Source organism: Patagioenas fasciata, chromosome 4, assembly GCF_037038585.1.
Source record: "Patagioenas fasciata isolate bPatFas1 chromosome 4, bPatFas1.hap1, whole genome shotgun sequence".
Lineage (NCBI taxonomy): Eukaryota > Metazoa > Chordata > Aves > Columbiformes > Columbidae > Patagioenas > Patagioenas fasciata.
In genome coordinates this window covers 74,649,154-74,666,325 of record NC_092523.1, presented here as the reverse complement: position 1 = coordinate 74,666,325, position 17,172 = coordinate 74,649,154, and the positions used below count along the sequence as shown (strand labels likewise).

Genomic DNA, 17,172 nt, shown 5'->3' with positions numbered 1-17,172 from the left:
GAAGATAAATGATTTATCCAAACTGCTTTTGAATGGGGTGTGTTAATTTGTGTCTTTTTAGGATGGCTAAAAAAAACCTACAGGACTTACAGTAAATACCAAAGTTTTAGGAAGCCAAACCAGACAAGATGAATTTCATAGTCTGCAACTTGACTGTATCTCTTTCGTGTAAAGATTAACAATTTTGGAGCACAGCTTCAATCCTTCAAGAGTTAGCTGCATGAATATGTGTATATGTATATAAATATTTAATAATAAATAATAAATATTTAATGTGTAAATATTTAGGGATTTGTAGTGAAGAACATGTGGAGTCAGACAATCCAGGGAAGGTTACAATAGGACATTTAAGTCAAATGATAAACCACAACTATTTGAGTAAGGCTGATTTATTTTTATCTTTATAAATGTGATCTATCTAAAGCCAAGTTACACAGAGTTTATGGGGCAACTGAAAAATAGCGGGCTTTGTATTGTAATTATTAACATAAATTTTATTGGTCTCCTTTTTTACAGGTGTTTCTTTTTGGACACGCTTCACAAAATGGGCGGTGAGTAAATATATCAAAGAATCTAAGCTGAGCTCCATTTTCCAGCATGTAAACCATTTACCAATTCAACAGTACAGCTTTAATTATAGTAACATGATTTGTAATGCGTTAGAGCAGTTGGAAAGGCCTTGCTAGATCTGGAACAATATATAACAAATTAAAAAAAAAAAAAAAAAGAAAGAACAATGCAGGTTTTACTTGCAGACTCTCACATCCAAAGGACTCTCCGTAGCACAATTTAAAATGCTGGGATGCCTTGAGTGTTTTCTGAGAAGTTCACAGTGTTAAGGCACCTTGAGAAACACCTTTCAATCCAGCTGGTTTTACATACTCTAGAATGTAATCCCTTTAGAGTTGTCACGGAATAATTTTGCTTTATATGTAAGATGTTTTTCTCATTGATATAACTTAACCTAATCCTCCCATGTCTTGTGTGCTATAGAAAGTGAATAGAAAAATTTGTATATTGGTAACTGAAGTAATATACGTTGTAGAGCTGTGGAATTATGTCTGCAGCGTTTTGAAGAGAAACTTGAGCTTGATTCAAATGAACCAGCTCAGCTACTGGGAGCAGTGCAGCCATGGCAGCAAGCAGTTCAGTGTCAGCTGTAAAATCTGCCTGTAAAGGTAAGTAAATATTTGGACAACTTGCTGGCACAAAGTACTTGCTCTCCAACAGTTACACTATTCAGCTATTTTCCATGCCGCTCCGGATGACCTCAGCCTCAGAAGACAGCAGAGCTGTACCTGTTGGCTGCTCAATGCCTTACACAACGGACTTGAAAACGCTCATGAAATGAAAAAGAAATTAAGAACTGTACCTGTTCTTTATGTTTTTGTTTACTTCTGAACTGCTAAACTGAGGAGTCCCAGAAGACTTGTGACTTTGGCCGGTACGGTTTCAGGGTGCTCACTGAAGGCCTGATTCCATTCCTCTTGAAAACTGCAAACCTGGATCATTTCACAAAGTTGCTTTATAGTGCAGCTCCTATTCAGGGGAATATATACATGGTAAACCACTATCCAATGTGTTGAACAGCGTTAGTCTCAAGCCTCTAGGACTGATCATTTAATATCCACGTAGTTTTGTTTCCTAACCCGAAACAATATAAGCAGGCTAGCACTTCTGGGGCAAAGCGATATCCTATTAAGTTGCCTTCTGAGGCCTGTTGTCTAAACTTACTTTGCACTACTCCTTTTATATTCAGTGTGTGAGGGTGGTTTTTACATGGTGATTGACGTATTATTAGCAATCAAATGATTGTTAGAAATCACTACAGCTAAGCCAGCTGACTTTACAGTTCTGCTCCCCCTAAAATGGATTTCAGTAAAGGTTTTTTTTTTCTAGAATCTAATTTGGTTTAGACATGAATAATTTACAGGTTTCTTTTACAAGACACCACACAGGATCAATACAGATATAAAACATACTCACTACCTTATATGCCAGCTATTGCAAAATGTCACACTGTTCTTTTCACAGAACAAACTGCAAACATATGCACCAATTCAATAGAGATTTTTTTTTAATGTCAAACAACCTATCCATTAATTCAGTAACTAATAGTGATTTTTAGTCCTTTTATCTTTCTTCTAATTACAAAGTCAGATACCAAGAACAAAAAAAGTTGCTTTTCAGTGCTCAGATTAGGCAACAATAATGACTATCTGTTTCTTGGGGTTTATTTCTATTTTAGATTTGTGTATATATGCTAATAGTTATAAACCTGTGTTTCCAGAATGGAGGTAGCAAGGTGTTTGATACTATTTTCTCATCTTTATGTTTTTACGTACTTATGCACTAAAGAAAATCAACACCAGGAGTTGCAGTTATTTAGATGGCTCATACGTACTTGGCTCTACAGTTACAAATAGGCAGAAAAAGGCATAGAAATGCCTTTGTCTGTGAACATCGAAGTTCTGCAAAGCACATCGTTCAGTCTTTATGCTGTTATAATTAGGCTTCAAAAATTAATATTGGTGTGAATTATGATAGCTGTCTCTGCCTAGAATGATTTGGATCTGATTTGAAAGTTCTACATTTGAGACATAGGTTTTGAAGCTATTTACATGAACAGAATTCCGGAGAATCTAGAATATAGTGATGCCCTAGTATATCACCTGAAAATTTAATTCACATTAACATCTAACTGGAATCTAGTTGGTTAATCCCAAAATAGTGGACAGAAACCAGTGTAAGTGGTTAGTTGTGGTAAACAGCAACATCTTCCAAAGATAGATGACATTTACCACACACTCAATATTCATGGGTTTTACTGTGAAACCTCAAAGGTTTTTTTTTTCTAGAATGTGTATATGCAGAGCTTACCACCCACCAATACACGACAACATCATGGCCAAGATTTGCCTAGTTCCAAAAATAGCATAAAATATTTATTTTTTACCTTCTTTAAGTTTGGAGAAAATAAATATTTAGAAGTTACGCTTAGTTTATAATCAAAATATAATTTTTGCCAAACCTCCAAGTCTGACAGGTTTTACTAGTTCTTTGTTTGCAAACTTGTTTTTAGTGATGAATCAACACAGGATTTACCCTTGTGGTAAACGGTTTGTATAATGTCCAATATGTGACTACGTGGAATATAATACAAACCCACAGGTCTGGCCATTGTTATGCACCTACACTTTCATTTGACCTTGGCTGCTGTCAGTGTTTTAAACCACATTCCTCTATCTCCTTTGCTCCTGAGAGATTCTCTAGTACATTTTATATTCTGGATTAAAAGTCATGTTAACCAGCTTCCCTTATGGGGGGGGTAGGTATTCTGTGTAATATTGGAATGGCCCAGCACCCCTGGTCAGGGTCTTAAAATGTACGGAGCTACCATCAGGATCTAGTGATGTGTCTAATGTTTACTTTTTCCTTTAAAACTCAAAAATATCCTTCAGAATCATTTGTCATTTTTACCTCTCCCCATCCCCATTATCTATAGCAGAGGGAAAAATTTTAAAAGCCTAACTTCACTTCTTTTCACTTGGAATAGTGTAGTTTCATATGCAATGTTAGCAGAGAAGTGCATGACTTTGGAAGGTATTAATATTAGTCAACTTCCTTTTCAATGTTAGCGGTTCAGAGACACCAGCAGCTGCAGCACCAGCTGCAGTGATAGCAGGGCCACCGCTGGCAGGGACAGCTCTTGTCCCTATGTTAGGTTCCGCAGCATTTTGAAATCACTCGCTGACCAGAGGCAGTGCACAGACCACAAAAATTCCCATTGGAAACTCCTAAGGATGGGCCTTTTGATGTGCCACACCAAAATAAAAAAAATCTTATGTCTTTTTTTCCACTAAAAAGACTATAAATATTTTTTAGTACTAGATATTATAAAACTAGAGAAGTCTTCAATTTACACTACCATAGTCTGGTAGACCTTCGAGAAGTTCCTTACATTTCACTTGAGCTATGATAAAATGTAATAAATATCTCTGCTGCTGCAATGTGCTAAACCACCTTCTACTAGGATAGTTAAATACAATGCATATGAGCTTGTTGAGTATTGTTTCTTGAATAACAGGGGTAAATAATTTCCTACATTTACTAATTTCAGTGGTACATGAAAGAAATACAGGGAAATGTTTTAATCATCATTAGGCAAATAGACAATTCTCCCACAGGCTACCAATACATCTTTTAGTTGTCTTGGATTCTGCTGTGTCTGTTCTGTTCCGAGATTTTAATCTTTGATTTCCTTTCCATGCTTGTACTTAATTATAAATCATTGCCTCATTTTGTTCTAAAATAGTATGCTTTCTGTTTCTATATCAATATAAGCACTGTGGCACAAGTCTCTAATACTTAGCTAACTCCCTCATACTTCAAAGTGCAGAGATAGTGGTAGCTCAGCACAACAGGTGGGCTACAGCATCCTAAACCCTCCTGGGCATACATTTATGGCAGTGTTTCTGTCAGCACAAAAGCATCTGATCACCACTTGGGAGGGTCAGGTGGACAGAAGAGGTCAACACGTCATTTGCCATATACTGGCCAAAAGCAATGGGTGGAAGGAGGTTGATTTGATCACTCATGCTCTTACATTAAAGACTGATGAAGCTGTTAATTTAGAAAGGAAATATGGAAACAGGCATCAGTTCTGCTAATGTTGCTTGTTCTCTACAAATGTGTATCTTCTTTCTATTTACTCAGCTTGAATAGCACAAGAGGTAGTCTCAATTTATTAAAGAAAGGAGCTTCATTCTTGCCTCAATTTACCCATTTTCATCAATCACTCTCACACAAAGAGAACACAACATGAATATAGTATTCTTCTTACACCCAACTCTTAGGGTTTTTCCTAAGAATTTAATCAGTTTAAAAGGGTTTAATCCAGTTTAAAAGGGTTTTTTTAACTTGGATCATTTCAAAGAGCAGACAGAAATAGTTGTGGCTTTTGGGGGAGGTTGTTTGTTTGTTTGTTTTCTCATAGCAAAGGAAGCATTAAATTGTAGCTTATAGATAGGAATGACCATCAGGGGAGGAAAGGTTTGGAGACAGAGGGCAGCAGGAACCTCTTTAGATGGTTTTGCTATTCAAGGAAACTAATGTCATGTTTAGTTGATAGTATAAACCAATTAGTGTTAAAACTGAACAATTTTAAGTGTTAATCACCTTTCCTTACCTGTCCTATCTGTTATCTGCACTTGATGTGTTATACAAAATATACACAAAGTGCACACAGGTGTGCTTTCTGTTTCTTTTTTCCCATGTGTTAACATTTTCTCCTGGTGTTTGGTGTTCACCCACTTCAGGAAAACCTAGAATTCAAACAAATAATTTTAATAAGAAAGCACATCAATTATTAAATGTCAAAATTGTCTACCAGAGCTCTTTTCTCAGCTTTAACTACCTGACAATATTTTTATATCGTCTAACACAAATAATTTTATGATCAAAAGTGATTAACGTTTTGATCAGAAGGTTACCAGAGATTTGACATTGGTTAATGTGGCCTGAGGGGTTATTGCTTGCTCAGCAAGCATCATTCTTGGCGTGCTGTGATGTTTGGTAAAATGTGTTTGCATAAAATACTATGGAAGGTGTTGTAAAAGAATTTTTCCTTCACGCTGTAATTGTCTGGCAATGATTACAAATGGGGATTGTTAGAAGTAGAATAGGGAAATGCCAATAGACAGAAGGAGAAAAATATCTGCTGAAGAGGTTAAGCACTGAAATGTCTTGACCAAAACCCTATGGAATCTACATTCTTGGGGTATCCAGAACGGGACTGGACAGTTGGAAGCAACCAGAGAGATCTTTAAAGGGTTGAACTGCTGACCTCCAGAGGTGCCTTCTAACCTACCCTCTGCTATGATTTACAGCCTGTGCCCTAGCTTACCTTACGTTTCAATCACAGGAAAAGATGGAAATACTGTAGGCCAGGCAATTTATAATAGAAAATGGATACTCAGTATAAATTTATGTTTTTGTTTCCATTTGTACTATTTTAAAACATAGTTTCCAGCCTGACTTGTTTGAAATATATTTTTTAATGTGTTTATAGGCTGAGCTGCTCTGTATTACCTCTAAAAAAAGGCATTTATCATGGAAAGCTTGACCCAGAGTTAATTTTAGAGGTGCTAGCAAATGCTGCTGTTATAAAGCTTCTTTTCCTGTTTATGGTAAGAACAGATCTTCTCTTTTCCTCCTACTTATTATCTTGCCAAAACCAGAGGTCATTAGCAAGGTGAATCTCTGTTTTTCCAGTGCTTCTGTCAATATAATTTCAGGAAATACACACAACTGCTGTACAACACAAGTTTTCAGATGGAAACCTATGAAATTTTCAAACAGTTGAAGAAACAGTGTTTTAGTCCACATTTTACCTATTTCTATTATCAATGTTATTTATATTTGGTATGAGGGATATCAGGACTTTTTTTAGAAACTGTATGGGGTGTTTTGTTGAAACACAAAGAGGTCCCTGCAGTTTCTCTTACACAGTTCATTTCTGTGGACTGAGAAGGGGTTTTCTAAAAGCTGAAACGGTTGCAACTAATACAAGTGTACATCCATTAGGGCTTAGGATGCTATGGCCTGTATCTTAGCTGAGCTAACATTAGCAGTACTTCAACAATACAAGCTATATACCTGTACAAAAGAAACCCAAACCACACTCACACACAAACAAACAAAACAAAAAACCCATGAACAAACAACTCACAACCTATTTAGTATTTAATCATGCAAACCTCTGGGAAGTCAATAAATATGTAATAGAGACAAACTTAACTTTTCACCTATACTTGATAATACAAATGCAGACATACAGTTTTTCAGGTTTTCACTTTAAGTGAGGATCTCAAAAGTATTTTAAAAAATGGACAGATAAAAGGGGAGGAAAAATAGATATTTTTTTGCCAAAAAAGAATATGTATAAACTTATTTGAAAGTTTCAAGATAAAGTCTCAACCCATCAAAATCTTTGACAGAGGAGAGTGGTCACAGCTCCCTGATAACTGGGCTGTCAAAAAACAGTGAACACTCATAACATATAATAAGAAGCAACTTGACGAATATAACCATGCAAAGCTGGAAATCAAATTCCAGTCTTCTCTTTAAAAATCGTAAGATAAGCACCAGATGTACAGTGTTCCCTATCTTCTATACAGTCTGTTGTGGGGTTTTTTTATGTTCGTTATGCTAACGAAGTTTAGCATAACGCTGTGGGCTTATGTCGCCTTCTTCTCCTCTGTAGCCCTCTTGGAACAATGTTATAATATTGTCATGGTAAACTTTTTTTCCCCAGCACTTTCTGATTCTGAAGTTCTTTCTCATATTTTGTGTACCAGAAGCCTGTCTTGCATGTGTGCAAGCACACACACAGCTAATCCCCCTGCCCCCTGTTATTACTATGTTTGAATTGCAGGCTTATTTCAAATTTCCAAGGTGTATTTATTCTAGCCACATTAGATTTCTTATTCAGAAAAAATGGTGTGACGTTGGCTTACAGTATATAGATCAGTGAGCTGCAGTTAGGAATCCTCATCCTGTTTCTGATGTGCAGCTGAACCTTGGAGAAGCCAGTACTGTACATTTTTTTTCGCTAGCTGATAACTGAGCAAATCATACATACATTCCTTTCTAAAAAGCCTGGAGTCATATGGATTAAAAAAACCCTGAATATCATATGAATAATAATAAATACTTAGAAAAATCAACCTAATATCCATTACATATTAATATTTCAAATAGGATTGAAACATTAAAATTATGTAAAACTTACATTAACACTTAAATAAAACACCCTTAAAGTATGTAAAAAATAACCAGATCATTATTTTCTTTCTGTCTTAAGTGTTTAAGTTCTTCAACAGAGTCCTAACTTTTTGTCATCTTCAGAATTATATAAAGAAAAGAAGGCAGGTCATACAAACCTTCAGCGAAAGAGAAAACATAAAGAAAGCACTGCAGCCACCAGAAAATTTGCAGAGCACAGGGAAGGAGTAGCAGAGAAGGATGATAAAAATAATAATGGACAGAGGAAGTTATAGTAAATTTAGGCAGAAGAGAAGCAGTCATAGTGTATATGCCTCAAGACTTTGCGTTTGGTTATTCACGACTGGCTTGGATTCTACCATCAGTAAGAATTAAAGCTTTTTACAACTGAATAGTCAGTGTGAAAATGAAATATTTATAACTCTACCTAACCTTGACAGAGATATTATTCTCATACTACCGCTTCTGTTCTTCCACTGTATTGTGCATTGTGCCATCCCCAGGCTGCACTCGTCCCAGGCCTCAGCAGAAAGGCATAGAAAAAAGAAATCCTAATTAACTAACTCCCACTTGCCACAATATCCAGTTTAGCCACAACTGCCTACTATAGCATAGTTCCCTGTTACTGCAATATTTTCCTGTTATTCTCATGAGCTTTTTCCTCAACATTTTTGTGAAGAAATTAACAAAGTTATAATGTAATGTTTAGAAAATACAAGTGTTGAGCAGAGTAGGAGTAAGACATTTGAGTGAGAGCACATGCTGGATTTTTACAGTGTTTTTTTTTTAATTTGCCTTAGAAAAGACCACAAGTACTGCGGGTTTTCCAGCTGGACTAGAAAAATGCTTGCCTGGAGTTCTTTCTACGAGGTGATGAACAAAGGCTGGTTTTGGTTCAGGGAAGCATGTTAAAAAGCTGCTTCTTTTCATTAATTGTATTTGATTGGTAACTCACTGGGGATATTATTGTCAGGGCTGTGGATACCAGCACTTTCTCCTAGCAGTTACATGATCAGCAGTGTTTCCATGAGCCACTCATTTATTTCTGAGTCAGAAAGGAGCACTACGCTCCAGGCTAAGCATAATATGCTTTGCCTTTCTTCATGAAAGGCAGCTAAAGATCCTCATAGTTCTGCTTCCTGTATTGTTCCTTCTTCAAAGCTTATCACTCTGTAGATCTTTCACGCTTTCATACATTTTAGTCTATCCCTGAACTGGCACAATCCCAGTTCAGCCTAGCGCATAATTAATCAGTATTGATTATATTCGTACTAAATACAAGATTTCCATCAGCTTCAGATTGCAGAATACTCTGCCATTGCCATCTTACTTCTTATTGCCTTCTGTAGTATTTGCAACCTTGGAGACATTTGTCTTTACAAGTCCTTGTGATTTATTTATAAGAGCGGAACAAGAATCTCCACTCTTAAGAATGAAGACAATGCCTACATATAAATATGTAGTACCTAAAGTCAGAATTATGCTATGGTGTTTTCCATTGAGACATTTCATGGAAAACACTCAGCCTCCTCATCTCTTCTGAGATCTGCCCCTCTTCTCAAGCTAGAAGACTCTATCTTTTTTTCTCATCAGATTATAGGAAGAACCATTCTCCCTGTATTATGACTCACCCTTTCTCCATCCTCTTCCAAATCAATTAAAAAATATGAATCAAAGGAAAAGACAGTGTAGAACAGGTTTTTACAACAATACATGTACATTTGGCAGGGCATAATACTAGCCAGATCCCTTTACTTTGGCTTCGTGCCATCAGAAGTCATCTAGTCACATCTGTGTGATGATACATACAAACTGGCATAAAAGACTCATCAGGAAGTGCTTTTTGGTCTAAAAAATCACCCATTAATCAACATTTTCTCAACTAGGGCCTTTGCACCAAACCTCTTGGACATGACTTTCCGTAAGTGGAATCAGGGCATTTTGCTCCCACATAAGAACAAGCCCAAACTTACTTCTGGATACATTTCAAGTACAGTGGAACAAAGGCCTACATGCATCTTTTCACCAAAGTCATTTATCTTTTGAGTCCTCTGAAAAAGAAGACATGTTAAAGCCCTGCTAATACACAGAATATCCAAAGAAGCATGTCATATTTGAAATTCAGAACTTATATGAGTCAGCTCTGTCTTTTTGCTTCTTCATATCTCTGAGATTCATGACTCATTCACTTACTTGAAAGATATCTGTCAGAATCTTTAGCCGTTATTTCACAGTCAGACTTTATTCTATAGTCTTGCACAAAATAATAGTGAGGTTTCATTTAAGACTATCTTGTATACCTTCCAATATTTTTCCACAAACCTTCTTAAACTTTTGGAGAAATAGGCATGGGATTGTATTAAGATCACAGAATCACAGTATCACAGAATGTTAGGGATTGGAAGGGACCTCAAAAGATCATCTAGTCCCAGATCTTACATATTTTAGGAGCATCACACCCTAAGACACACACACAAAGCTCTAAAAGCAGCAGTCTTTCGGTGTTCAGCACATAATTTCATTAAGCCCTACTTGTTGGTTGTCGGTCCTTTTATTTAAACAGAGAAAAAGCATCTCCTGTTATGCTGGCCAGAAAGAAAACAAAAAGTGAGTGCTTTGGAAGGATAAGTAAATAAGCAGCTAGAAGAGAAGGATCCTTTACTCCTTTCTGTCCTTTCCCTCTTTTATTGATATTGTCATTGTGCTGCTTTTGAAGCTTCTTGCACTGCCTGTTGCCAGAGCCAGGACAGCAGATTAGATAGGAGGTTACCCTAGTATGATAGTTCTCTCCATATGTTTCATACTGAATTTACATTCAGATGGTAACAGCAGTCACTTTTTTAAGTAGGCCACCTGTCCTTCATGCAATTGTGTCAGCTGCTTAGGTTAAAAAGCACACACAGAGAGACAAAAAAGAGAGCATCCAGCAACTCCTGTTCAGCTACTGTTAGTTTGTATTACAACTTAGGGGCTTTTTGTTTTGTGTTTGTGGGGAAAAACCCTATAAACTTTTTATTGAAGAGGATGGTTGCTAACAGTCAGAGCTTTAGCACAACTATTTTGCTTCAGATGAGCCTGCTGCAAAAAATCCTAAGGCTGAGAAATGAAAAGGAAGCTGTATGGAAAAGATGAGATCAGAGGAGAAAACTGTTCAGGAGCATGAAAAGATAATAAAGTAGATAAGTCTGAGTAGCAAAGAAAATGGGCTAATTCAGCTGTCAGTTGACTTTGTGATAATTGTTACGGCTAAGCAGTCTTCTCTTAATTTTCACACATTTAATGTCATACCCAGAAATTCTTCTGGTGTTACAGAAAAGCTGTAATAAGCCTTTTCAACTGCCTGCCATCATTCTTGAGATCTACTACTTGTTTCCAAAAATGTTACCTCTTTCCCTAAAGAGGTTGAGAATATTTCCCATACTTCTGCTTGATGCGGTTTCCTAGAATGACCTTGATTTTCAACCTCGCAGATAGAGACAATAAACTGGAATTTATTTTTATTGTTCCCAATCTCCTCTTTCCCCCTACACCCTCTGTCTAGTAGGTATCTGCACTCTTTTCTTCCAAAGCCTTGTTTCATACAAGAAAAGCATCTCTTAAAATGCTTCTGTTGTGTATAGAAAGAACACTGAAGCTGGAGTCAGTGATTTTTGATGTGTATATTTTTAGATAGAAAATCAATTTTTTGCTTCAGTCATAAGGGAAACCGGTTTAAAGAAACTGAACCAGTGATCTTATTTCACAGCTTCTGAAGCATGTCTGATTTCAGATAGGGCATTACCAAAACCAACCAAGCAGCCACCCCCACAGTAGCATCGAAAGCAAAAAAAAAAAGGATAACTTGGTGATACAGCTTTTTCTCCCTATGGAACTAAAACATTGAGCAGAAAGTGCAAAGTTTAAGTTATTGTCTTGTTAAAACAAACAACAACAAAACCAACAACAACACTGTAGCCTAAATGAGTTTTCCTCTTTCCCATGAGCATTAGCAGGGAGTATAAATTCCACAAAACTTCAGCATTTTCTTCTGTAGTTGTCCAAGGACGTTCTCAATTACATGTAAGCCTATGGACAAATAGTTTGGAAAACTTACTATCTCTGCTCAGCTCTTGGTTATGAAAACAGATAATTTTGCATTTTTTGAGGAATGTAAACTGTATAGTGTACTAAGATTAGACAAATGGGAAACAACATTCGCAGGTTTTTAAGTCTCTGAAATGAGTAGCCGGAGGAAGCTCCTACCCCTCAGAGATGCTCGGGCGGTCCCAGCCCAGTCAGGCCCTTCGCCAGCTCGGGGCAGCGGCGGGCGGCTCGTCCCTCCGGCAGCAGGCGGCGTGTCCCCGCCAGAGCCACCGCCGGGCCGGGCTCCTCGGGCCCTGCCACCCACCGGCCGCCATTGGGCTGCCGCCGCTTCCCGCCTCCTTTGAAAGCCCCAGAAGGGCGGGCGGCCGCGGCGCCTCGGCAGTCGGGTCAGGACGGCAGCGGCGGGCCGGAGCGGGAGGCCGCAGGTACCAATTTGCCTCACTCGGTTTTCCCTCATGAGGGCTGAGGGCGGGTTCAGTTGACTGTAGTGAGCGTCACCGAGGTTTCTTTGCTCACGGGTCTTCCTACAGAATGGTAGCATTAATCATAGTCTTCTAAGTTGGCATGCTTAGTGTGGCAGTGCTTGTCTTGACAGCTTAATGGTTTGTAGTAGGTAACTTTTGGGTTTTTTTGCATATTTACTCGGGTTCAGCTTCTTCTGAAGTATCTATTGAAGCAGCTGAAGTTCTGGTTGTGTGAGCTGTGATGATTTACAAAGGTGTTTTGTGAGGTCCTAACTCCTACAACGGTACTTCTGAACTGTGATACTTATGAAGTAGTGATGGAAAAACTTACCTTACAATATCTTTTGTGGATTATCTTTTCACCTACTTGTTCAGTTGCCAAAAAATAGTGATACTACTGGTGAACCTGTAAGGTCAGCTTTTTTTCCTTGTTCTAAAGCTGAACGTCTAAAGATGATGAGAAAGAACTAGTTAATCGATTAAAATAATTAGATGGATATATAGAATTCATATAATCACTGAAATGCCTCTAATTTCAAAATTGCGAAACTTACTTTGGTTCAGTATTTAGGGTGTATACGCTGATAAAGAATCTCTTGATAGTCTATATACATTTGGCTTTAGTGTAGTTTATTCTTTCATAATTGGATGGGAATAATAAATCAATCTGTAGTTACTTCACCTGTTTCAAGGCAGGATTATCAATTAGCACCTTCGTAGATATATGCTGTGAGAAGCAGGGTATAGAATATAATGTTAAGCCTGTATAGAAGTAGCTTGCAGGATTATGCTGATTTATAGGCTACTTGAAGAAAAAGCAAGGAAGAATTATGAGGGACTATATTTATGGGGGATTATGAGACACTTAAGTGTAAAATACCTGTGTGTTTTCATCTGCCCTTAAGGCAGCTGTAATAAAGGCTACAAATATGTGTGAACTCATTAGAACATGTGCTTGTTAGTTTCATATTTCTGCATAGATGTCTGTTATGGCTTGGCTACCCAAGTAGTCTTATTTTTTGTCCTACTGTTTACTCTTGTCTATAAACTGTAAAGTCAGCTTGAACTAGAAATTCCTATATGGTTCTTGCTTCCCCCCCCCACAAACCCCATCTTGCAGCTTTAATTCTGTCCCATGGCAGAAGTGAGCAGGATTCTGGTGGTAGCTGCCTTTGAAAACTGCCTGGGTGTCTCTGTGGAAATAGTCAGAATTTTAATGCACAGGCTGGCTGTGTTCATTTATAGAATTACCGCTTCCAATAATATCCCTGCTGATATCATGAAAGGGGAAAAAAAATAAACAGTAATGAAAAAGATGCTGGGTTTGTTCCAGCTGAAAGGAACAGTATTTTTTTTCCCCTCAAAACTCTTACTTTGTCCTTCCTCTCTCCCATCTGCCTCCCTGGGAGGTGGGAGGGAATGTGACTTGTATGTTGGTCTCCCCATGGAATTCTGTATGTGTGGGAGAAGTTTCTTTTCCTCGTAAGTTCGGCAAGTCTTAAGTTCTCTCTTTCATAATTCCTGCTTGGTAAGCACCTTGTGAAGGTAATCTAGTTTAAAGTAACGATCAAGAGATGTGCTAATTCCTCTGCTAAGTTCTGTGACTTAATAAATATGCCATTTGCTCTCAAAAGTTTGTTGCTGTGCAAGACTTGCAAACAGTAATTACCAATGTAGTTACAGACCATCTCCTGCAAGCTGCTCTTCATAGTTGCACCCCTGAGCTCCATGGGAGCTCTTGTGACCAAGGTCTACGCTTCTTCAGCAGGGCACACCTGTCAGGATGGGCTTGTGGGGTGGATGTGAAGTGTAGCCTTGAACAGAGTGAGCTAATGTACTGTTAATTTTTGCTCTCAAATGCAGTGCTTCAAAGAAAAATTTTTAAAACTAAAGAAAGGACAGTGTTTCAGATGTTATATCTAAATAACTTAGAAAAATGCCATTAACTTTTCCCTTCTTTCCTTTTAACCTTCCTTCCTTAAACAGAGGGGAGCCTCTGTCTTGCATTTGGTATATCTATATGTATGTTTGCCTATAGAAACATTTTTTAAAAATTGTCATTAGTGTTTCTGCTCTTGAATTGTTACTATCAGTCATTATCCTCTTGGTACAACATTCTCAAGCAAAAAATTCTGTGAAGACTTGCATGTAATTGTGTGCAATTAAGCATACGTATATCTTTGTAACCAGCAAACACCCTGCCCATGGTACTTCTATCGTTTACTTCAGATTTGTTTTAAAGGATGCATTACCCAGTTATAGGAATTTGGGGAAATCAGAGCAGGCAGTGGAGAATGCTGTGAGGTTCCAACAGGTTTCCTTTGATTCAGGACTCCGGGTTGTGTATGTGCGTTCACTTCACAACAGGTGTCTAGCTGAGTTGTTTATCTGGTTATAATACAGTATTCGTGTTCAACCTGCAGGGGAGAAGCTTAAAATCCTGGCCTCCTGTCTATACCAGTACTCTGCCTGTCACTATTAGATCAGGGTAGAGTTTCCCTGTCCCACAGAACTCAGTGCACAAAACGTTTCCACCCCGTGCTGGAATAAAGCAGAATTCCCCCTTCCCTCCCCCAGGCTTTTGTGGAAAACAACAACGTGTGAGCAAGCCAAGCAGAATGGCCAGTAGCTGGGTGAAGGGGCTTTCCAGGGTGTGGGGTACAGGCTCAGGTGCTTTCCTTGACCCGGGGCTGTGGTGCTCCCTGCTCCCCAGCGAGCCGTTTGACTTTAAGGCAGGACAGGTGCCTCAGCCAAAGCCAGTTTCGGTGTGGATGAGTTGACACCCCCTCGCTCCCCCCGCCAATCACATGTTTGTTACCCTGGAGGACTCCCAACTAAATCTCGTTGCTACATAATGATGGGGAACTCCTAGAAACAGAAGAGGGAGGTAAAAAAAACCCTACCCCTTCACCCCCTAAGCCAAGTCCGAATACTGGGTTGAAACACATGAGAAGCAGGGTGTTTCAGTGACAGCCATCCTACATTTGAGAACAGAGTTTTGGAAATTAAATCCGCCGGCAAACCCGGGAAGCGTTTCCCTGCCGAGGGCCGCGGCGCTCGGGTCCGGCCTGGCTGGGGGGTGCGCAACAGCTCCCCCGGTGGGGCCCGGGGCGGCCGCACCACCTGCGCCGCTGCCACCGAGCTGGCTCCCGGGGAGGGCAATGTTGATCTCCTAACAAATGTTTTATGGGTGCAGTATAGATGTCGGTGTCCCGCTTTACAAGCTAACTTAACCTTTCCCCCGCTGAGGCGTATGCGGTTCGGAGAAGGCGGGTACGGGCATGGCAGATGGGATCCAGGGAGGGGGAGCACCGGCATCTCCGCATCCGCCAAGAGCTCGGTACCGCGGAGGAGCCGCCGTTCCCCGCGCGGTTCGGTCGTTCGGCCCCGCCGGGCCGGGCCGCGCGGGGCGGCGGGCAGCGTGCGCGCGCGCAGAGCGCGGGTTGGGGGGGTGAGCGGGCGGGGCCGCGCCGCCACCGTTAGCGGCGGGCGGGGGCTTCGAGAGGTCCTGCCGGTTTTTCTAGCCCTGCCTCTGAATAGCAGCAGCGCCGGGGTGAGTCACTGTTTGGAAATGGAGTGGGCGGGTGTGTGCGTGTAACAGAATGAATGATGTCAGGGCGGACGGTGGCTCTCGCGGCGAGCATGAGACTGGCGGTAAACACGGCGGCAGCCCTGGGCGAGCGCTGCCCCCGGCGCCCCCCGCCGCGGAGCCGCCCTCCAGCGGGGGAGCGCGTCCAGCTGCGGCACTGCTGAGGTAGCGCTGCGGGCTGGGAACCTCGCCGGGAAGTGTCGCCTCCGCTGACGCCCTTAAAGCCAGTCCCTTTGGCCAGGAAGGAGAAGAGTCAGAGGCTGCGAGAGGAGCGAATTGCAGGGGAAGGGAGAGATTGTGGCAAACTTTCTAGCTGCTTCTGCGTCCTGCTACCTCAGCGGTGGGAGTGTCTGGCCATAAGGAACTGCAAAGCCCAGACCTAAGAGCCCTGAGGCTCCAAAAAAAAAAAAAAAAAGACTTCCAGGTGCCTTTAGAGGAGGAACTGCCAGCAGTGCCAGCTTTGCATATACGGCTGAGTAGGTAAGTTGGCAGCGGCACAGGTGGATTAAAAGCATGGCATATGAGAGATAGGCACAGATAGAGAACCTCTTTCACAGGAGACCCCTACGTGTGAACTGAACAGACACTGGGAAGAGTAATCTCGCATTTGTGGTCTCTTCCATTTCTAGAGTATGTATGTTTTACCTGTAAAATAGTCTTAATTTTACTCTTAAAAGGGTCCCTCTAATTAGGGAGGGCACCTGCTCTCTTGATTTATCTTGCAAGTATGTAATGCATGGATTATACTTATTTTGCCAGTAAAATTGTGTGTTCTTGATGTGGGCAATGTGTGTACCACATACCCAACTGAACAGGAGGGGTCTTCAAAATGCCCCGTTTCAGCTCAGGAAGATAAGGGCTTACTGTAAGGATCATAATGGGGTTCTAAAGGTGCGTTGCTGTAGGATTGGTTGGATTGTTATTTTTTTGTCGCTGTTTGTCTGCTCTATTGAATCCACTCTTAAACTTCCTGACGTGCAGCTGAACTAAACTTCTTGACTTGGTGGCAGAGTACATTTCTATTAACGTTGTGTGTTGTCTGGCTTGCATGTAGCTTGAAATCCGTGTGAAAAGTAGTTAATGCATAATCTTTTGGCAAGATAATAAAGCTACAATACAGTGCAGACTAGCTCTTTTTCAGTTTAATCCATTTATAATATTTTTATTTGATTTTTTTAAGACCTTAGAAAATCGAATATCTTTCCTCCAACCACTTAACAGCTATTAATTTATACACAGTTAATTATATAG

General features: G+C 40.0%; 1 protein-coding gene and 1 long non-coding RNA gene across 4 annotated transcripts in view; one reads left to right on the top strand and one right to left on the bottom strand.

Annotated features, from left to right (window-relative positions):
* Positions 1-1,389: 1,389 nt before the first annotated feature.
* Positions 1,390-12,157, bottom strand: LOC139827848 (uncharacterized). The gene is made up of 3 exons (XR_011738916.1): positions 12,028-12,157; positions 5,189-5,324; positions 1,390-1,539 (listed from the first exon to the last, which is right to left on the bottom strand). It is a non-coding gene; the product is annotated as an uncharacterized lncRNA (long non-coding RNA).
* Positions 12,158-12,180: 23 nt separating this feature from the next.
* The window catches only part of SGMS2 (sphingomyelin synthase 2), a 37,070-nt gene continuing 32,078 nt past the window's right edge, over positions 12,181-17,172 (top strand). The window contains exon 1 of one of the 3 annotated variants that reach the window (XM_071808205.1): positions 12,181-12,293. The gene's annotated coding sequence lies outside the window, so the exon portion shown is untranslated. The other 2 variants (XM_071808207.1, XM_065837926.2) reach the window with 2 other exon arrangements.